Source organism: Notamacropus eugenii, chromosome 3, assembly GCF_028372415.1.
Source record: "Notamacropus eugenii isolate mMacEug1 chromosome 3, mMacEug1.pri_v2, whole genome shotgun sequence".
Classification (NCBI taxonomy): Eukaryota; Metazoa; Chordata; class Mammalia; order Diprotodontia; family Macropodidae; genus Notamacropus; species Notamacropus eugenii.
Genome location: NC_092874.1, coordinates 481,030,143 through 481,053,844, shown reverse-complemented (window position 1 = coordinate 481,053,844; position 23,702 = coordinate 481,030,143). Strand labels below are relative to the sequence as shown.

At 38.2% G+C, this 23,702-nt stretch overlaps 1 pseudogene; it reads left to right on the top strand.

Moving 5' to 3' along the window:
* The first annotated feature begins 3,581 nt into the window (after positions 1-3,581).
* LOC140497768 (lupus La protein pseudogene) lies at positions 3,582-13,168 on the top strand (annotated as a pseudogene).
* Positions 13,169-23,702: the final 10,534 nt, after the last annotated feature.

Here is a 23,702-nt window from a genome sequence, read left to right as displayed (position 1 = left end):
AAACCACATGATTATCTCAATAGATGCAGAAAAAGTTTTTGACAAAATACAACACCAATTCCTTTTGAAAACACTGGAAAGCATAGGAATAAATGGAACTTTCCATAAAATAATAAGCAGTATCTACCTAAAACCATCAGCTAGCATTATATGCAATGGGGACAAGCTTGATGCATTTCCAGTAAGATCAAAGGTGAAACAAGGATGTCCATTATCACCACTATTATTCAATGTGGTATTAGAAATGCTAGCTATAGCAATAAGAGAAGAAAAAGAAATTGAAAGAATTAGAATAGGCAGAGAAGAAACTAAGTTATCACTCTTTGCAGATGATATGATGATATACTTAGAGAATCCCAGAGAATCAGGTAAAAAAAACTACTTGAAATAATAAACAGCTTTGGCAAAGTTGCAGGTTACAAAATAAACCCACATAAATCATTTGCATTTCTATACATTACTAACAAAGCCCAACAGCAAGCGATAGAAAGAGAAATTCCATTTAAAGCTGTGGTAGACACTATAAAATATCTGGGAGTCTACCTGCCAAAACAAACTTAGGAACTATATGAACACAGTTACAAAACACTTTTCACACAAAGTCAGAACTAAGTAAGAGGAAAAACATCAGTTGCTCGTGGGTAGGTAGAGCTAATGTAATGAAAATGACAGTTCTACCTAAATTAATGTACTTATTCAGTGCCATACCAATCAAACTACCAGATAATTATTTTCTAGAGCTAGAAAAAATAATGTCAGAATTCATCTGGAAGAACAAAAAGTCCAGAACATCAAAGAAACTAATGAAAAGAAATGCTAAGGAAGGTGGCCTAGCTCTATCAGATCTCAAATTGTATTATAAAACAGCATTTATCAAAACCATTTGGTACTGGCTAAGAAACAGAAGGGTAGACCAGTGGAATAGATTACATAGTCAAGACACAGTAGTCAATGAATATAGCAATCTACTGTTTGATATACCCAAGGATCCCAGCTTCTGGAATAAGAACTCACTGCTTGACAAAAATTGCTGGGAAAATTGGATAACAGTGTGGCAGAAACTGGGCATAGACTGGTGCCTGACACCATACATATGAATAAAGTCCAAATGGATACATGATCTAGGTATAAAGATTGCTACTATAAACAAATTACATGTGTGTGTTCATCCTTCGTTGCCAAAGAAGACCATGCCATCAAAGAAATGATGACATAATTTGCCCTTGACCTTGTTTTGAGTGAGGGAGGGCTGTGCAGGTCACCAGCCTCACTTCTCCTCCAGAGTGACCAGATATTCATCAGGATGACTGGAGATGACCCAGGATGAGGCAACTGGGGTTAAGTGACTTGCCCAAGGTCACACAGCTAGTGAGTGTCAAGTGTCTGAGATGAGATTTGAACTCAGGTTCTTCTGACTCCTGCACTGGTGCTCTATCCACTGCACCACCTAGCTGACCTTATAAACAAATTAGGGGAGCAAGGAATAGTGTATTTGTCAGATTTATGGAGAGTGGAGAAATTTATTTTTTTTAATTTTTATTATTTTTAATGTTTAACAATCACTGCCATACAATTGAGATTTTATCCCCCCCACACCTACCTCCCATTACCCCCCTCCCTCCCCACGACTGCATACAATTCTGTATAGGTTCTACATATACTTTCCTACTGAATATATTTTCACTATACTCATGCTATGTAGTCAGACTAAAATAAATGAAAGAAATCATATAACAAATCAAAACATGATACACAAACACATACACATACACAAACATGATCTGCTGCATTTTGTGAATGACTTCCATATTTCTTTTTCTGAGTGTGGAAGGCATTTTGCCTTGAGAACCACCTTTGGGATTTTTTTTTTTTTATAAGAAGTTTTTGCGTTATTACAAAATTCCAAGTCTACCAGAAAAAACTCTCGCACACTGTGGTCGTTGCTGTGCACAAAGTTCTCCTGGTTCTGCTCCTTTCACTCAGCATCAGGTCATATAAGTCCTTCCAGGCCTCTCTGAAGTCTTCTTGTTCATCATTTCTTATGGCACAATAGTACTCCATTACATTCATATACCATAATTTATTCAGCCATTCCCCAATTGATGGACATCCCCTTGACTTCCAGTTTTTGGCAACTATATAGAGTGCTGCTATAAATATTTTTGTACATGTGGGACACTTTCCCATTTTTATGATCTCTTGGGGATATAGTCCTAGTAGCGATATTGCTGGGTCAAAGGGTATGCACATTTTTGTAGCCCTTTGGGCATAGTTCCAAATTGCTCTCCAGAATGGTTGGATGCGCTCGCAGCTCCACCAACAATGAATTAGTGTGAGTGGAGAAATTTATGACCCAACAAGAGATAGAGAACATTATGAAGTACAAAATGAGTAATTTTGATTACATTAAATTGAAAAGTTTTTGCACAAACAAACGCAATGCAACCAGGATTAGGAGGGAAGTAGAAAACTAGGAAAGAATTTTTGCAACTAATATCTGTGATAAAGGGCTCATTTCTAAAATATATAGAGAACTGAGTCAAATGTACAAGAATAGAAGTCATTCCCCAATTGATAAATGGTCAAAGGATATGAAGAGGGAATTTTCAGAGGAAGAAATTAAGGCTATCTATAATCATATGAAAAACTGCTCTAAATCACTATTGATTAGAAAGATGCAAATCGAAACAATACTGAGGTAGCACATCACATCTATCAGATTGGCCAACGTGACAAAACAGGAAGATAATAAATGTTGGAGAAGATGTGGGAGAATGGGAACACTGTTTCCTTAATGGTGGAGCTGTGAGCTGATCCAGCCATTCTGGAGAGCAATCTGGAACTATGCTACAAAGTCACTTGACCTCCCTGGTTCCTCATCTCTCTAAAGGGGATCACTTAATTCACAGGAACCCACATTCTACAAAGGGCTACAAAAATATACATACCCTTTGACCCAGCAATATTGCTTCTGGGACTCTATCCCAAAGACATCATAGAAATGGAAAAGGGTCTCACATGTACAAAAATATTTATAGCAGCTCTCTTTGTGGTGACTAAAAACTGGAAATCAAGGGGATGCTCATCAATTGGGGAATGTCTGAACAAGTGGTGGTATATGAATGTAATGGAATACTATTGTGCTATGAGGAATGATGAACAGGAAGACTTCAGAGAAGCCTGAAAAGACTTATATGAACTAAGACTGAGTGAAGGGAGCAGAACCAGGAGAACTTTGTACACAGCAACAACCACAGTCTGTGAGGAATTTTTCTGGTAGACTTAGTACTTCATTGAAATGCATGGACTTAAAAAATTTCCAATGGACTCTTGAGGCAAAATGCCTTCTACATCCAGAGAAAGAACTATGGAATTGGATCGCAGATATAAACAGAACATTTTCTTTTGTATTATGTTTTGTTTTATGGTTTCTCTCATTCATTTTAATTCTTCTATGCAACATACATTTAGTAGGAATGTATGTGTAGAACCTATATAAGATTGCATGCTGTCTCAGGAAGGGAATGGGGAAGGAGAGGGGAGTGAGGGGGAGGGAGTGGGAAAAAAATCTAAGATATATGGAAGTGATTGTAGAACACTGAAAACAAATAAAATAATTCAGTAAAGAAGTCTAACTCTCAAAGCAGTTAGTGAAACATCTCCATTGCAATCTCTTTTTATATACATCTGTCCACAAGTGTGTCTTCTTTCAGCTAATCCCAATATATTTTGTCACCTGATTTCATTCAGTGGCGTGAAGCACCAGTTTATACTTTTGAGTGGTTCTATAACTTAGAGGTTGATAAAGGTATCAAAGCATAGTTAATTAGGTTAATTGGGATTATGAAACCTCTTACATATTGTTAATGTAAAAATAATCTTCAAGGATAAAAATGTTCTTTGACAATTTAATGATACTCTCCCTTTATTTGGAAATAAGGGGTCAGAGACTGAGAACTTATTAACAGAAAGCTCAATCACTTGTGACGAGAACATGGTAGTTTCTATCATAGAAGATATAACCATGATATGTTGTGATTAAATCATCCTGTCCTGTGCAGAAGACACTACTGAAGGTCCTGGCAGGAATTTTGACCTGATTTGGTTTGTTTCAAATCTGTTTGTTGGATGGCACTTGCAGTCAATTTAACACTAACCCTCCCCCAATTTAACCCTCTTTTGTGAAAAGTCAAACACATCTAGTAGTCACTTCATCTGGCAGTGTAGCTAAGATTTGTTCTTAGTAGTCTTCTGCTTCTCTGTCATCAGGGGAGAGTTTTGTTTCATTATCTGTTCTGAGATTTTCATTGGTTTTTCTTTTACTCAGAGTTCAACTTCCTTTTAGTGATCTTTGCATTGATATCAGAACCATTGTGTTGTTCTTCTGTTAAGCATCTGGGTAGCACAGTGAATAGAGCACTATATTTGAAAAGAAGATGTGAATTCAAATCCTGCCACGGATACTAGCTCTGTGACACCAGGAAAGTCACTTGACCTCCCTGGTTCCTCATCTCTCTAAAGGGGATCACTTAATTCACAGGAACCCACATTCTGAATGAGGACTGGCAGAAGGGTCACCATTCTAATAGGAGTGGACAAGGATCTCCCCTTCACTCTTCACTGGAATCATATCTGCTCCCTAAAACTGCAACTCTTCTTTTAAAAGGTTTATTCAGCTGGTCCACCGGCTCTTCATCATCTCAGAGGATAACCACTCTAGCCCTGAGTCATACATGTCAGGAATCAGGCCCCAAAGTTCTCACACAGTTGATCAGATCATGGAAAGATAGCTTTGTACCCTTGTTACACTTGCAACCTTAGAACACACTGCTAGGAATGCTTTTATATCTCTTGGAACTTTGTATCTATCTTTGAATTCCCTGAGATATAAACCCAGTAGCTGCATCAAAGTGTGTGGATAGTTTCCTCACTTTTCTTGCATAATGCCAAATTCACATCAAAAACAATTCAGACCAATTCACTACCTCAGTAGCAGTATCTTATTAAGCCTTTCTTCCCTCCCTAATTTATTACAAGTGACTATAACCAGGTTTTTCTATCAGATCCATTTGATAGCTGAGCAAAAGTTAGAAGGAAGGAAAGGATGGAAGCTCTTATCTCCTTAGGAGGAAAAGAGTTCATTAACACTTCCCCAAGTACAAAAGGCAAAACAGAGCCCAGAGTAAGTTTGTAATTATTCTGGTACAAGATTTATCAAGTTCTAAAGATTCCTAAAATATCTCTAAGAAGGAATTTATATTCAAATGGTTTTCTGATCAATCTGTGGTCTTTTAGGAGACAGAAAATTAGGGTGTCCCCAACTGATAAATGGTCAAAGGATATGAACAGGCAGTCTTCAGATGAAGAAATTAAGGCTATAATCATATGAAAAAATGCTCTACATCACTACTGATTGGAGAAATGCAAATCAAAACAATTCTGAGGTACCACAACACACCTATCAGATTGGTTAACATGAAAAAACAGGAAAATAATAAATCCTGGAGAAGATGTGGGAGAGTGGGAACACTAATTCCTTGTTGGTGGAGCTGTGAACTGATCCAACCATTCTGGAGAGCAATTTGGTACTATGCCCAAAGGGCTACAAAAATGTACATGCCATTTGACCCAGCAATACCTCTTCTAGGTCTGTATCCCAAAGAAATCATAAGAATGGGAAAAGGACCCACATGTACAAAAATATTTGCAGCAGTTCTTTTTGTGGTGGCCAAGAATTGGACATTGAGGGGATGCCCCTCAACTGGGGAATGGCTGAACAAGTTGTGGTATATGAATGTAATGGAATACTATTGTGTTATAAGAAATGATGAGCAGACAGACTTCAGGAAAACATTTAAAGACATATCAACTGATGCTGAGAGAAATGAGCAGAACCAAGAGATCATTGTACACAATAACAGCCTCATTGTGCAATGACTGATTTTGATAGACTTAGCGCTTCTCAACAATGCAAGGATCTAAGACAACACCAAAAGACTCACAATGGAAAATGCCATCCACATGTTGAGAAAGAACTGTGGAGTCTGAAAGAAGATTGAAGCAATACTATGTGCTCTCTTTTTTTGTTGTTGTCTTATTTCTGCTTTCTCATGGTTTCTCTCATTCATTCTAATTCTTTTTTTCAAATTTATTTTTAGTTTTCAACATTCATTTCCACAAGATTTTGAGTTCCAAATTTTCTCCCCATTTCTCCCCTCCCCCCACCATGCATTCTGATTGCCCCTTCCCCCAATCTGCCCTCCCTTCTAACACCCCTCCCTTCCCTTATCCCCATCTTCTCTCTTGTCTTCTAGGGCAAGATAGATTTCCATACCCCATTACCTGTATTTCTTATTTCCCAGTTGCATGCAAAAACAGTTCTCAACATTCATTCCTAAAACTTTGAGTTCCAACTTCTCTCCCTTCTTCCCTCCCCATCCATCCCCACTGAGAAGATCAGCCATTCAATATAGGCTAGACATGTGTAGTTATGCAAAAGACTATCACAATAGTCATGTTGTGATAGAACTATATTTTCCTCCATTCTATCCTGCCCCCCATTTATTCTATTCTTTTTTGACCTTGTCCCTCCCCAAAAGTGTTTACTTCTAACTACTCCCTCTTCCCATTTGCCCTCCCTTCTATCATCCTTCTCATACCCCACTTATCACCTTCTCTACTTTCCTGTAGTGTAAGATAGATTTTCACACCCAATTATGTGTGCATTTTATTCCCTCCTTGAGCCAAATGTGATGGGAGTAAGCTTCACTTTTTCCCTCTAACCTCCCCATTTTTTCCCCTCCATTGAAAAAGTTTTTTCTTGCCTCTTTTATGAGAGATAATTTGCCCCATTCCATTTCTCCCTTTCTCTTCCTAATATATTCCTTTCTCACACCTTAATTTTATTTTTTTACATATTATCGACTGCCACAGGGAATCAAGGAGTGACTTTGTGGGTTGTCAGCATCGTGGCGGGGCGGCGCAGACTCTGCTGGAACCTTACACAATAGGCTTCCACAATGGCCGAGAATGGTGACAGTGAAAAAATGACTGATCTCGAGTCCAAAATTTGCCAACAAATTGAGTACTATTTTGGTGACTTTAACCTTCCATGAGACAAATTTTTAAAGGAACAGATCAAAATAGATGATGGCTGGGTACCTTTGGAGATAATGATCAAATTCAACAGATTAAGCAAACTAACGAAAGACTTTGATGTGATAAGAAGTGCTCTAAAGAAATCCAAGGCAGAACTCGTGGAAGTTAGTGAGGATAAAACTAAAATCAGAAGATCTCCAAATAAACTCCTCCCTGAAGTAACAGGTGAGTATAAAAATGAAGTAAAAAAACAGATCTATCTATGTTAAAGGTCTTCCAACAGATGCAACCCTTGATGACATAAAAGAATGGTTAGAAGGTAAAGGTCAAGTACAAAATATTCAGATGAGGAGAACATTACATGAAGCATTTAAGGGATCAATATTTGCTGTATTTGATAGTGTTGAATCTGCCAAGAAGTTTGTAGAAACCCCAGGACAAAAATACAAAAATACAGAGCTGCTGATACTTTTTAAGGAAGATTACTTTGCAAAAAAGAATGAAGAAAGGAAGCAAAATAAAGCAGAAGCCAAAGCAAAAGCTAAACAAGAGCAGGAAGGAAAACAGAGGCAAGCAGAAGATGCCAAATTGAAATCCCTGGATGAAAAGATTGGATGCTTGCTGAAATTTTCTGGTGATTTAGATGATCAAACCTGTAGAGAAGATCTTCACACACTTTTCTCTAATCATGGAGAAATAAAATGGATAGACTTCATCAGAGGAGCAAAAGAGGGAATAATCCTATTTAAAGAAAAGGCAAAAGAAGCACTGGACAAAGCCAATGAGGCAAATCATGGAAACTTAAAATTAAGAAACAAAGATATAAATTGGGAAGTATTAGAAGGAGAGACAGAAAAAGAAGCTTTGAAAAAAATCATTGAAGACCAACAAGAATCCCTAAATAAGTTGAAGTCAAAAGGTCACAAATTTAAAGGAACAGGAAGAGGAAGTGGTAAAGCTGTCCAAGGGAACCCAATAAAGGAAAAATACAATTCCAGGGCAAGAAAACAAAATTTGGTAGGGATGAAGAACAGGAAAATGGTGATGCTGGAGGATCTCTTAAAAGGACATGAGAAGAACCTGAAAAATAAGAACCTGCACCAAAACAACTGAAAACAGAAAATGGAGCTGGAGACCAGTAGCTTAATACAAAAATTTTTATTCATTTTAAATAAATTTTAAGCTGTTTCAGATTTGGGAGGTCTTTAAAAAGAAAACCGAATTAAATCCACTTCAATGTCCACCTATAATAGAAGGAAAGACTATTTTTGTTAACTTGTTTTTGTTGTCCAGGTATCCTTACTCAATCTGGATGGTTTTTTACATGTATAATTTTGTTCATGATATCAAATGTTGACACTTCGTTGATCTGAACATCAGAAGAAAGGTTCTTTCAGTGAAGCCTGATTCTGTAATGTTGGAAATACCAAGAAATAAAATGTATACTATATAAAAGGGAAAAAAAAGATATTATCCCTTCCTATTCAACTAACCCTGTTCCCTTTGTCTATACGTATATAATCCCTCCAACTATCCAAATACTGGGAAAAGTCTCAAGAGTTGCAAATATTATCTTTCTATGTAGGAATGTAAACAGTTCAACTTTGGCAAGTTTCTTATGATTTTTCTTTCCTGTTTACCTTTTCATGTCTCTCTTGATTCTTGTGTTTGAAAGTCAAATTTTCTATTCAGCTCTGGTCTTTTCATCAAAAATGCTTGAAAGTCCTCTATTTCATTGAAATTCCTTTTTCCCCTGAAGTATTATACTCAGTTTTTCTGAGTAGATGATTCTTGTTCTTAACCCTAGTTCCTTTGACTTCTGGAATATCATATTCCAAGCCCTTTGATCCCTTAATAGAGAGGCTGCTAGATCTTGTGTTATCCTGATTATATTTTCACAGTACTCAAATTGTTTCTTTCTAATTGCTTGCAATATTTTCTCCTTGACCTGGGAACTCTGAAATTTGGCTATTCCAAGGATCTTCTTGTTTCAGATATCTTCCAGGAGGTGATCAGTGGATTTTTTCAATATTTATTTTACCCTCTGGTTCTAGAATATCAGGGCAGTTTTCCTTGATAATTTCATGAAAGGTGATGTCTAGGCTCTTTTTTGTTATCATGGCTTTCAGGTAACCCCATAATTTTTAAATTGTCTCTCCTGGATCTATTTTCCAGGTCAATTGTTATTCCAATGAGATATTTCACATTGTCTTCAATTTTTTCATTCTTTTGGTTTTGTTTTGTAATTATTTTGGTTTCTCATAAAGTCATTAGCCTCCATCTGTTCCATTCTAATTTTTAAAGAATTATTTTCTTCAGTGAGCCTTTGAACCTCCTTTCCCATTTGACTAATTCTGCTTTTTAAAGCATTCTTCTCCTCATTGACTTTTTGAACCTCTTTTGCCAATTGAGTTAGCCTATTATTAAAGGTGTTATTTTCTTCAGCATTTTTTTGGGAGGTCTCCTTTAGCAAGCTGTTGACTCATTTTTCATGGTTTTCTTGCATTGCTCTCATTTCTCTTCCCAATTTTTCCTCCACCTCTCTTACTTGATTTTCAAAATCCTTTTTGAGCTCTTCCATAGCCTGAGACTATTGCATATTTGTTTTGGAGATTTTGGATGCAGAAGCCTTGACTTCTATGTCTTCCTCTGATGGTATGCATTGTTCTTCTTTATCCAAAAGGATGGAAGACAGTATCTGTTCACCAAGAAAGTAACCTTCTATAGTCTTATTTTTCCCCCTTTTTTGGGCATTTTCCCAGCCAGTTACTTGATTTTTGAGTCCTTTATCAAGAGGAGAGTATACTCTGGGGATGTGCAAGTTCTCAGTTCTTCTAAGGTGGCACAATCAAAGGAGAGGAATTTATTCCTCTCCTGGCCTGTGCTCTGGTCTGGGAGCAACCACAAACTTTTCTGCCCAGGATCTGTGAGTAAAATTTCCTCTCCAGAGCATCCACCAGCTCCACCATACCAGCACTCTTCCTCACCCCAGGTCTGCCACTGAGGGCTGAGATTCAGATTATCAATGTGATTCCCCCAGGGTCTTTAGACTGAGAGCTCCAAAAATGAATGCTGTGTCAGAGCAAACACTGCTGCCCTGGGGCTGCTGGGCCAGACCACATTCCCTTCTCACCCAGGTGAAAGTGCTTTCTCATTGATCTTTGAAGCTTTTTTGGGCATTTGTGAGTTGAGTAATCTGGGAACTGCAGCTGCTGCCAGGGATTCCACTCCCTGAGGACAGCTCCAGTTTTGTCCCTGCCAAGCCACGGCCAAGGCTGGGTTTTGTTCCACTCCACACCAGGTGCAATAGACCTTTACTGTTGGCCTTCCAGGCTATCTTGAGCTGGAAATCTCTTTTGCTCAGTCTTTTTGGGGCTTCTGCTGCTCTAGGATTTGTTTAGGGTCATTTTTTACAGGTATTTTATGGGCTGGGGGGGGAAGCTAGAGTAGGTGCGTCTTTTTACTCCGCCATCTTGGCTCCACCCCCCTAATTCTTCTTTACAACATGACTGATATGAAAATTTAAAAAAACAACAACAGAAGGGGAAAAAAGGAAATTTAGGATGTCAATTACCCTTTTCCTCTTGATACTCTCTTCTCTTTAGGTCCTTATGACACTATTCTATCTGACTCCTCCTACCTTTCTGGTCATTCCTTCTCAGTCTCCTTTGCTAGATATCCATCCAGGTCATTCCTGCTAACCACAGATATCTCCCAAAACTAGGTCCTGGGCCCTCTTTTCCATCTGTATTCTTTCACTTACTGATCTTATCAGTTCCCATAGGTTCAATGATCGACACCAGGCTTATGATTCCCAGATCTACCTCTACCGTGCTAACTTTCTCCTGATCTCCAGCATTTCTGACTGCTTTTGAACATATTGAACTGGATCTTCCAAAGACATCTACAATACATGTCTGAAACTAACCTTTTTATTCTTCTCAAGCCCTTCTCTCTTCCTAATTGTCCTATGTCTTGGTCACCACTATCGTCCTAGTCAGCCAGCCTCCTAACCTACATGTCATCATTGAGTCCTCCTTCTTTTTATGCCTCCCTCACCTTTCCAATCCTGTTACCAAGTCCTTTTTTTTTCTACCTTTGTAATATACTTTATACATGCCCTCTTTTCTCCTCTGCCATCACCCCAGGATAGGCTATTATCACACACCACTGCAGTAGCCTTCTGGTTGGTCTCCCTGCATCAAATCTTTTCCTCACATTCAGTCTATCTTCCACTCAGCTGTCAAATTTCTCTAGCTAAAGCACAGGTCTGACTATGTCAGCCCTCCATTCAATTAAAAAGTGCCTAAACCTTTTAACCAACCAAATCCAATTATGTGCTAATATCATATTTAGAATAATTAACATATTTTAGAATAAATTCCAGGGGCTATCACCTCCAGGATCAAATATAAAATCCTCTATTTGGCTTTTAAAACTCTCACTACCTACCCCTTCCTACTATTCCAGTCTTTGTAGCTCAGTTGGGAGAGTGTTAAACTGAAGATCTAAAGGTCCCTGGTTCAGTCCCAGGTTTCAGCAATGAGTTGATACAAGGGCAGCTAGGTGGTGCAGTGGATAGAGCAAAAGTGCAAGAGTCAGAAGGACCTGAATTCAAATCTCACCTCAGACACTTGACACTTACTAGCTGTGTGACCTTGGGCAAGTCACTTAACCCCAACTGCCTCATCCTGGGTCATCTCCAGTCATCCTGATGAATATTTGGTCACTGGATTCAGATAATTCTGAAGAAGTGAGGCTGGTGATCTGCACAGCCCTCCCTTGCTCAAAACAAAGTCAAGTGCAAGTCATGTCATCATCTCTCTGATGGCGTGGTCTTCTTGGGCAATGAAGGATGGACACACACTTTATTCCCACCCCCCACCGTGTACTCTGTCATTCAGTGACACTGGCCTCTTTACTGTTCCTCACACAAGGTACTCCATTCCCTTGCTCCATATATTTTCACTTGCTATTCCCCATGCCTGGAATGCTCTTCCTTCTCCCCTCTGCCTCCTAGTTTCCCTGAATTCAAGTCCTAAAACCTCACCCTCTGTAAGACTTTCCCAATCATAATACTAGTATTTTCCCACTAAGGTTATCACCGTGTATCGTGTATATATCTTTTTTTGTACATAGTTGTTTACATACTATCTCCCCCATCAGATTGAGCTTCTTGAAATTAGGGACTATTTTCTGTCTTTTTTTGTATTCCCAATGTTTAGCACAGTGCCTGGAACATAATAGGTGCTAGATACATACTTATTGAGTAACTGAGTCCAATACTCAAATAAAATCCAAAGTAAAGAAGCAGGTTGGAAGGGTGAGCAAAAAGAAGAAGAATCCAACCATAAAACCATATATCATGGTGATAGGGAAGGTCAAGCTCAGAAGAAAACAATGACTTGGAAACATCTATAAGCAAAGCCTCAAAGAAAAAAAAAATATGAATTGAACACAAACCCAAAGGGAATTCCTGGAAGAAATAAAAAAGGAGCTAAAAAAGACTTTTAAAATGCAAAGGAGAACTATGGAAGAAAGATATGACAAGAGAATAAATAGCTTGATAAAAGAGGTACAAAACCTTATTGAAGAAAATAACTCCTTTACAATTAGAATTGGTCATTAGAAAGTAATGACTCAATAAGATGTCAAGAAATATAAAACAAAGTCAAAAGACTGAAAAAAAAGATCTAAAGATCTTATGAAGATTTACTTAGAGAACTTCAGACAGTGAACTAAAAAAACTAATCAAAACATTTAATACCTTCATCAAGGTTGCAAGATATGAAATGAACCCATACAACACGTTATCATTTCTATATATTACCAAGAAATCTCAGCAGGAAGAAAAAGAAAAAGAAATTCCATTTAAAATGACTACAAATACTACAAAATACCTTGGATTCTACCAGCCAAGATATATACAGGTCTTAACAACTGGTCATCTAAATGCTGGTCCTCCAGTCTGAAAACTGTTCTAAAAACCACATCAGCATCATTAGTGTTTTTGGGTGGCGCTTCATGTGCTTTTCAAAACTGGAATAAATATGTGTGTATATATGTAGAATGTGTGTGTGCACAGTGGTATATAATTTTCAGTGGTGACACCATAGTAATTAGACTATTTTCTTCTGTTTATTGACCAGATTAATTGCTCAATGGGATCACATCAGCTTTAGAATAACATCCAGTTTATTTAGAAGTTCTTGTTTCTAAGAAATATCAATTCATTAGTAGGATATATTTGTATGAAATCAAGCTGGAATTGTATATTCAGGCAGGCTTTCAAAACCCTCAAGGAGGTTATTCTAAATACAATATTAGAATGAAAATTGGATTTGGCTGATTAAAGCGTTTAGTTGTCTTTTTATGCCTATGAATATGGCAAAATGGGCATATATATTTTACTTTCCCCTCCCACATTCAGTCCGTTACTCTTCACTACTATTTTATGGTTTCTTGTTAACATTTAGGAAAGCCACTGAATTTCAATTCTGGTTATAACCAATTAAATCTTATCCTGCCTAATACCATTAGCAAATAATAACAATAGCATTTCTAAGGTGCTTTTAGTTTTAGAACGCACTTTGCAAAACCCTTAAAACTGCCTTGGGAGATGGGGTCTATTATTATTCCTATTTTAAAAATGAGGAAATTGAGAAAAACAGATGTTAAGTGGCTGGCCTATGATCACATAGTTTGTAATTGTCTGATGGTGCATTTGAATTCAGGTTGTCCTGATTACAGGTCAAGTTCTCCATTATGCCATCTAACTGCCGTCTACATTGAAACATTTGGAGAAACAATGTTGCAAAGAGGCATTCCTACTGTAGCAAGTAATCCAGATTGACTCTTGCAGGGCAAAGCTGGCCACATCTTACCCTCAGGTTTCTAGAAGTGAGTACTCCTGAGGGGTTGGGATGCCACTAATGTGTATTGCCATTCCAGGAATATTACCCCTACTATTAGCCACCAATAACCAGTTCTATTTAACCAGCCACCATCAATTAACATCCACAAAGGGATACATACTTCAAAGATATAACAAGATTAGAAGTACTAACATTTCCTTCTAATACCTCAGAGTCCTGCTATATCATCTCTGTCCCTGGCAAAAGTGGGCTCTGACAACACACTGTCTCGATGGTATTCATCTTAACAAGCCTGCATCCAAACTGGCATTTCTTCTGAGTCCTTATCTCAGCTACCCCTTGCATAAGTTTTTAAGTCACTCCTTGTTTCTCAGGACATCAATACTGGGCTGAGGAGCATGGAATGAACTCAATTCTCATATGTCTGAATGTCTTCATTACCCTCCAGGCTGTATTACTGACTCTCAGGATTTCTTAATCATGACCTTTTGTGGGTACTTTCTCTTCTCCCTCCTCCACTTTTCAACTTCTATTTATGTGTTTTCTTCCTCCTTTAGAATGTTTGGATGGACTATTTGTGCCTGACCCTATGAGTTTGTATAGGACTGATCAGCTACAGTTAAACACACTGTACCTTGACCCCAGCATCGTGATGTCATTAGTCCTTTTTCAAGTACAAAGGACAAACAAACTCCTGGGGGAGGGAGAGAAGCAGAGTCAAGATGATGGAGCAATTTTGACCAACTCACCCAATATACCACCTCTACAACAAATTAGAAAATGCACCAGGCTGAATTCTGATCAGAAAAATCAAGAAAAAGTCACAATGTGTCATTTTTTCCAACCCAAACAAGCTTAAGAATATAGGTCTATGGACACTGGAATAGGGGCTGGCCAGGAGTGCAGCATAGCAATGCAAACACAGAACATTCCCATGACAGAAAAGGAGCTAAGACAGGATATAGCAGGAAACCCTAAGGCAGAAAGATCCCAGGGGACCCTTGAATTATGTGGGTGCAGCAACAGGTATCATATGATGACTCTGTTGCTTGTTACCCAGGTCTGATCATAGATCCAAGGCAGAGAGGAATGTTTACCTGTAAATCTAAGACATTCATAAGTACTGAGTAAGATATAAGTTACAGAAACTTATCTGTGGTTCCTGAGGCTAGAAACAGAGCAGTAACTCAGTTCTAACCATTAACCCAATTCATAAGCCTGCAATGGAATAACCAGAGTAGGACACATAGACCAAAGGAGAACCAGCAATTCAGTCACTTTAAACCTCCAGAAACTCCCATCAGATAATAGTGACTGAGTCTAGCAGCAGCCTACTGAAATTCACCAATATACAAGCCTACAGAGTTAAAATGAGGAAGCCAGTGAATAAATGTCTCCTTAGATTGCATCATTTTTGATGCACTGAAAAACTTCAAGCTCTCAGACTGAACTGTGAAAGCAGAAGGACATAAAAGAATAGAATCTCAGATCAGACATCTTCCCCTAGAAGTAGCAGAGCCCAATGCTCAAATAAAATTCAAAGTAAAGAAGCAGGTTGGAAGGGTGAGCAAAAAGAAAAAGAATCCAACCATAAAACCATATATCATGGTGACAGGGAAGGTCAAGCTCAGAAGGAAACAATGACTTGGAAACATCTATAAGCAAAGCCTCAAAGAAAAAAATATGAACTGAACACAAACCCAAAGGGAATTCCTGGAAGAAATAAAAAAGGAGCTAAAAAAAGATTTTTAAAATGGAAAGGAGAGCTATGGAAGAAAGATATGACAAGGAAATTAATAGCTTGATAAAAGAGGTACAAAACCTTATTGAAGAAAATAACTCCTTCAAAATTAGAATTGGTCATTAGGAAGTAATGACTCATTGAGTCCATTAAAAAAACTAATAAAAATATTTAACACCTTCATTAAGGTTGCAAGATATGAAATAAACTCAGAAAACTCATTAGCATTTCTATATATTACCAAGAAATCTTAGCAGGAAGAAAAAGAAATTCCATTTAAAATGACTACAAATACTACAAAATACCTTAGATTCTACCAGCCAAGACACATACAGGAATTATATGAATACAATTATTAAACTTCATACCAAGATAAATAATTGGAGAAATATTAATTCCTCATGAGTGGGCTGAGCCAACATAATAAAAATGATAATTCTACCTAAACTAATTTACTTACTTTGTTCCATACCAAACTACCAAAAAATTATTTTATAGAGTTAGAAAAAAATAGCAAAATGTATCCAAAAGAACAAAAAAGGTCACGAATATCAAGGGAATTAATGAAAAAATAATATGTGAAGGAAGGCAGCCTGGCCATGGCAGATCTCAGACTGTGTTACAAAGTAGTAATCATCCAAACAATCTGGCACTGGCTAAGAAATAGAGGCGTGGGTCAGTGGAATAGATTATATATACAATACATAGTAATAAATGAAATTTAGTGTTTGATAAACCCAAAGGTCCCAGGTTTTTGGACAAGAACTCACTATTTGCAGAAAACCACCAAGAAAACTGGAGGGGGGGGGAGGGAGTTGGCAGAAACTAGATAGAGACCAGCATCTCACATCATATACCAAGATAAAGTCAAAACTGATGCATGATTTAGACATAAAAGTGATACCGTTAGCAAATTAGAACATCATGGAGTAGTTTACACATCAGATTTTATGATTAAAAGAATTTATAATCAAACAAGAGACCACATTGCAAATGTAAAATGGATGTTTTTAATTATATTAACACAAAGAAAACCAGTACAACTGAGATTAGAAGGAGAACAAAGCTGGGAAGAAAATTTTATAGCAAGTGTCTCTAGTAAAGGCCTCATTTCTCAAATATATAGAGAATGGAATCAAGTTTATGAGAATACAAGTTGTTCCATAACTAATAAATGTCAAAGGATATGAACAGGCAGTTTTCAGATGAAGAATTCAAAGGCATCTAGAGTCATATGAAAAATGTGCTTTAAATAACTATTAATTAGAGAAATGAAAATTAAAACAACTTTAAAGTTACACTTCTCACCTATCAGAGGGGCTAATACGACAAAAAACAGAAAAGAAAAATAATGAATGTGGGAAATTTGGGACACTAATTCACTGTTGGTGGAATTGTGAACTGACCCAACCATCCTGCAGAACAATTTGATACTAGGCCCAAAGGGCTATAAAACTGGGCATATTCTTTGACCCAGCAATACCACTACTAGGTCTGTACCCCAAAGTGTGGGAGGGGGGAAGTAAAGGGACCAATATAGACAAAAGTATATCAACTCTTTGTGGTGGCAAAGAATTGGAAATTCAGGGGATGCCCATTAATTGGGGAGTGGCTGAACAAGTTGTGGCATACAATTGTAATAGAATGCTATAAGAAATGACAAGCAGGATGCCTCCAGGAAAGCCTGGAAAGACTTCTATGAACTGATGCAAAGAGAAATGAACAAAACCAAGAGAACCTTGTACCCAGTAACCCAAACCCAGTAACACCGATCAGCTGTGAATGACTTAGCTATTCTCAGCAACATAATGATCCCAAAGGACTCATGACAAAAAAAATGTCATCCTTCTCCAGAGAAAGAAATGATGAAATCTGAAAGCAGATCAAAGCATATTATTTTTTACTTTTATTCTACATGGGGTTGGGGAGGGTCTTTTCTTTCACAAGGTAACTAATATGGAAATAATATTTGGCATTTTTGCACATGTGTAGCCAATATCAAAATTCTTGCCTTCTCAGGGAGCAGAAAGGAGAGGGAGGGAGAAATATTAGAACTCAAAGCTTTTTTTAAAAAAAAATTTTTTAAATTGTTTTTACAATTTTACAAAATTACAATATACAATGGGAAAATAATACTATGGGAAATAATTGGGAAAATAACAAATAATAGATTTATTGGGAAAGAATAAATAATAATAAAATGGGAAAGAAGGGTGCCTATGAGATTTCAAAATATAGTTCAAAATTGTTATCATTAAAACAATTTGGTACTGGGAAAGAAATAGGGCAATTTGGTGGTGCCATGAGTAGAACACTGGGCCTGGTGTTAGGAAGACAGTTCAATCCAACCTCAGACACTTACTAGCTATGTAGCCCTGGGCAAGTCACTCAACTATATTTGCCTCAGTTTCCTCATCTGTAAAATGAGCTGGAGATGAAATGGCAAACTGCTCTGGTATCTTTGCCAAGAAAAACCCAAATGAGACCATAAAGAGTTGGATGTTTCTGAACAACAATGAAGAGAGAAGGTGATCAATGAAACAGACAAGAAATAATATAAAGAATCAAACAGTATTTGATGAACTTAAGGATCCCAGCTATTAGGGCTTGCAAGAACTCACTGTTTTACAAAAACTGTTGGAAAAACTGGAAAATAGTCTGCCAGAAACCAGGCATGGGGCAACACCTCACCTATACCAAGATAAGCTCACAAGGAGCACATCATTTAGATTTAAGCAAATTTGTGAAACATGGAAGAAATTACCTCTCACCTCTATAGAAAAAGGAAGAATTCATGACCAAATGAGATAGAGGTTTGCAGAAGGTAAAATGAATAATTCCGATTACATAAAATTTAAAAGTTTTTTCACAAATAAAACCATTGCAGCTGATGGTGGTGACTGTCCTTCATTCTCAAAGAGGACCAAAATGACATCTCTGTGCTAGAGTCAAGTTTCAATGTGTCTGACTGTGGCTGATCAGACCAATACAAGCTCAGAATGCTCTGCTATAGGTCAGGTACAGATAGTCTATGTGAACATTTGAGGTGGATACTCTAAATTTGCCCACCCTGTGTTTCCTTTGAGGTCTTTGAATTCTGCTTTGCTCACAGAGCATAGCACCTTCTCTGATGTAGGCACTCCATGCTGAGCGGTCCAGTGCCAATGTCTCCCATGTCACACAATCAATTCCAAACCCTTGCAGCTAAAACTAGGAGAAAAGTGGGAAATTAGGGTGGGAGTGCTGAATCTTTTCAACAAATTTCTCCAATAAAGGTATCATTAACAAAATATATACAAAATAGCTAAATTTGCAAGTATGAGTTAATCTGCAGTAGATATATGGTCAAAGGATCTGAATGGGCAGTTTTCAGAGGGAGAAATAGAGGCTATCAATCATCATAAGAGAAATGAAAATTAAAACAATTCTCAGATACCACCTCAAACATATCAGATTGGCTGACCTGATAGGAAAGGAAAATAATAAATGTTGGGATATGGAAAAACAGGTACTGTCATGATTTTGGCAGGATAGGGTGAAAAGGACAGGGGATTTGGTTAATGTGGAAATGTATTTTTCACAACTATATGCATATATATATATATATATATAGATGTACATACATCTATATATAAAATTTATTTTTATTTTATTTTTCTTGCCTTCTCAGTGGAAAGGGGAGGTGGACAGGACTTAGAAATGAAAATAAAATAACTTTTTAAAAGGATGTTAACTCCTTGAAGGCAGAGATTATCTTTCTGCTCATATACTCAGTGCTTAGTTCATGGCACAGTCTCTATGGATCAGGGCCCTATCCTTCCTTCAAGATCCATCTCCAATTCTGCCTCCTCAAAGAACCTTTCCTTTGTGCCCATAGATGAACGGGATTTCTTTCTCATATGATTTCACTGACTTTCTATCCTGACCCATATTCTAATAAGCCCTACTCCTCCCCAGTTCCATGTCAATCTGGTTTGTCTGTCTCTTAATTTATGCTGTTGTGCCCTTTGGAGTCCCTGATCTATGCTCAATAAACTTTCCATTCAATTAATATACCTTCTCGGAGGAGCCAAGATGGAGGAGTAGAAAGATACACATATGCTAGCTCCGAACCCACAGCCCATAAAATACCTGTAAAGAAGAACTCCCAACAAATTTGGGAGCAGCAGAAGCCACAGAACAACAGAGTGGAGGAGATTTCTGCTCCAAAGAGCCCAGAAAAACTGACACCAAAGGTCTGTCCCACACTGGACCCAGAGTGGAGCCCAGCCCTGCCTTGGCCATGAGGCACCGAGAGGAGCAGATCCGAGCAGGCTTCAGGGGCAGAATCTCTAGCAGCCACGCAGGTCCCTCCACCCACAGGTGCCAAAGGTCAGTGAGAGGGTCTTTTTCAGCCTGCCAAGAGGGGAGCAGGGTGTCTCCATAACTCAGGCCCCCTCGGGAAGCAGCAGTAGAGGCAGCAGCGGACAAGGGCTCCCAAAGCAGGCAGGAGCCAGATCCATTGTTGAAGGTCTCCACGTAAACCCCCTGAAGGAACTGAGCCCCATGAGGCCGCCCTGCCCCCACCTGAGCACTTGAACTTAATCTCACACTGAATAGCAGCCCCGCCCCCGCTGAAAGCCCTAAAGCTGGGAAGCAGCATTTGAATCTCAGACCCCAAGCACTGGCTGGGAGGATCTGGAGGGCAAGTGGGTGTGAAGAGAATATTCAGAAGTCAAGTCACTGGCTGGGAAAATGTCCAGAAAAGGGGAAAAAAATAAGACTATAGAAGGTTACTTTCTTGGTGAACAGGTATTTTCTCCCTTCCTTTCTGATGAGGAAGAACAATGCTTACCATCAGGGAAAGACACAGAAGTCAAGGCTTCTGTATCCCAGCCTACCCAATGGGCTCAGGCCATGGAAGAGCTCAAAAAGGATTTTGAAAATCAACTTAGAGAGGTGGAGGAAAAACTGGGAAGAGTAATGAGAGACATGCAAGCAAAGCATGAAAAACAAGTAAACACCCTGCTAAAGGAGACCCAAAAAAGTGCTGAAGAAAATAATATCTTGAAAAATAGGCTAACTCAACTGGCAAAAGAGGTTCAAAAAGCCAATAAGGAGAAGAATGCTTTAAAAAGCAGAATTAGCCAAATGGAAAAGAAGGTTCAAAAGCTCACTGAAGAAAATAGTTCTTTCAAAATTAGAATGGAACAGATGGAGGCTAATGATTTTATGAGAAACCAAGAAATCACAAAACAAAACCACAAGAATGAAAACGTGGAAGATAATGTGAAATATCTCATTGGAAAAACAACTGACCTGGAAAATAGATCCAGGAGAGACAATTTAAAAATTATGGGCCTACCTGAAAGCCATGATCAAAAAAAGAGCCTAGACATCATCTTTCATGGAATTATCAAGGAAAACTGCCCTGATATTCTAGAACCAGAGGCCAAAATAAGTATTCAAGGAATCCACCGATTACCACCTGAAAGAAATCCAAAAAGAGAAACTCCCAGGAACATTGTGGCCAAATTCCAGAGTTCCCTGGTCAAGGAGAAAATATTGCAAGCAGCTAGAAAGAAATAATTCAAGTATTGTGGAAATACAATCAGGATAACACAAGATCTAGCAGCTTCTACATTAAGGGATCAAAGGGTATGGAATATGATATTCCAGAAGTCAAAGGAACTAGGACTAAAACCAAGAATCACCTACCCAGCAAAACTGAGTATAATACTTCAGGAGAAAAAATGGTTTTTCAATGAAACTGGGGACTTTCAAGCATTCTTGATGAAAAGACCAGAGCTGAAAAGAAAATTTCACTTTCAAACACAAGAACAAAGAGAAGCATGAAAAGGTGAACAGCAAAGAGAAGTCATAAGGGACTTTCTAAAGTTGAACTGTTTACATTCCTACATGGAAAGACAATATTTGTAACTCCTGAAACTTTTCAGTATCTGGGTAGTGGGTGGGAATACACACACACACACACACACACACACACACACACAGAGCACAGAGTGAATTGAATAGGATGGGATCATAATTTTAAAAAATGAAATTAAGTGGTGAGAGAGAAATATATTGGGAGAAGAAAGGGAGAAATGGAATGGGGCAAATTATCTCTCATAAAAGAGGCAAGCAAAAAACTTTTTAGTGGAGGGAAAAAGAGAGGAGGTAAGAGAAAAACATGAAGTTTACTCTCATCACATTCCACTAAAGGAAGGAATAAAATGCACACTCATTTTGGTATGAAAATCTATCTTACAATACAGGAAAGTGGGGGAGAAGGGGATAAGCAGGGTGGGGGGGGGGAATGATGGAAGGGAGGGCAATGGGAGGAGGGAGCAATTTGAAGTGAACACTCCTGGGGAGGGACAGGATCCAAAGAGAAAATAGAAGCAATGGCGGGGCAGGATAGGATGGAGGGAAATATAGTTAGTCTTACACAACACGACTATTATAGAAGTCATTTGCAAAACTACACAGATATGGCCTATATTGAATTGCTTGCCTTCCAAAGGGAATGGGTGGGGAGGGAGGGATGAAGAGAAGTTGGAACTCAAAGTTTTAGGACAACTGTTGAGTTCTGTTCTTGCTACTAGGAAATAAGAAATACAGGTAAAGGGGTATAGAAAGTTATCTGGCCCTACAAGACAAAAGAGAAGATGGGGACAAGGGAAGGGAGGGATGATAGAAGAAAGGGCAGATTAGTGATAGGGGCAATTAGAATGCTCGGTGTTTTGGGGTGGGGAGGGGACAAATGGGGCAAAAATTTGGAACCCAAAGTTTTGTGAAAATGAATGTTAAAAGTTAAATAAATAAATTTAAAAATATATATATACCTTCTCACTTTAACTGACATCTTGATTTCCCCTATGAACACCACATCCCTTGCAGCCATCTCCATTGGAAATCCACTTCACTTTCTGCCCATACATCTCTGATTACATCTGAAATCCCTATGTGTCACTATAGCTACTGGGTACTTGTGTCTCTTCCACCCCATTCAACCAGAAAGGAGCTTGAGTCAAAAAATCTCAAAGTCTGGCTTATCTCATCCTCTTGAGTCAACTTGAGGTGGGACTTTCTCCTCTGCTCTCCTTCCCTTTATCATCCCTGCTTCATTTCACATCTCTTTCCTGAGACTAAGGAGAAAAGAAATGCTCAACTGCAAGTGCTCATGATGGAGAGATTAGATGGACTCCATTTTGACAATATGTGACTTTTTATGAGATCTGCCAGACTTGTAGTTAAAAAGAAAATGTAGCACAAACAAAAGACAAACTTGGCTCAATATGGACCCAGGTAATTTTCTTATAAAACAACAAATATGAATAAAGGAGGATCCCAACATATGTGGCCTGAAGAATTATACACATACACACTGCCAAATGTGCATGATAAGCTTCCATTTCTGCATGTTTTACATGCTTTTTACAGTGAACACAATAAAATATGCTTGTCTAGATCAATCACATATGTTTTGTGAACAAAAGGGCTTTTTGCTTCGAAGTTGACAAGACAGAATCAAAGAACATATCTCAAAGATTTGCTTGACACAGTAAATGGAGGTAAAGGGGGGAGGGAGGATGAAGAAATAACTTTTGAGGGATTTCTGCAGAGTCCCTGAAAACAGCTTCACTGTCTTACAGGGCAGCCACCACCTTATTTCATAGCCCCAAATGCATGCATCATAACTTTCTGATGCCATTCTGGTTCCCAGTTCTATCTTCTCCTCCTTAATAACTTCTGCACCTTGATGAAACTCCCCATCAGCTGAGTAAACTTCTCATCATCTTGTGATCTTGCCTAGGGAGCTCAAAGAACAATCCAAGGCTTGAAAGGCTTAGTTAAATATCTGCCCATTCCTGGCCTACAAACCCAACCCAAAGAGAACGTTCATTTCCCTTCTGCTTCCACACATTTATTAATTGGAAATATGTTGCAAATTCTGCACTTTCCCCGTATTTTCTCATTACCTTTTGGATGAACCACAATCTTAC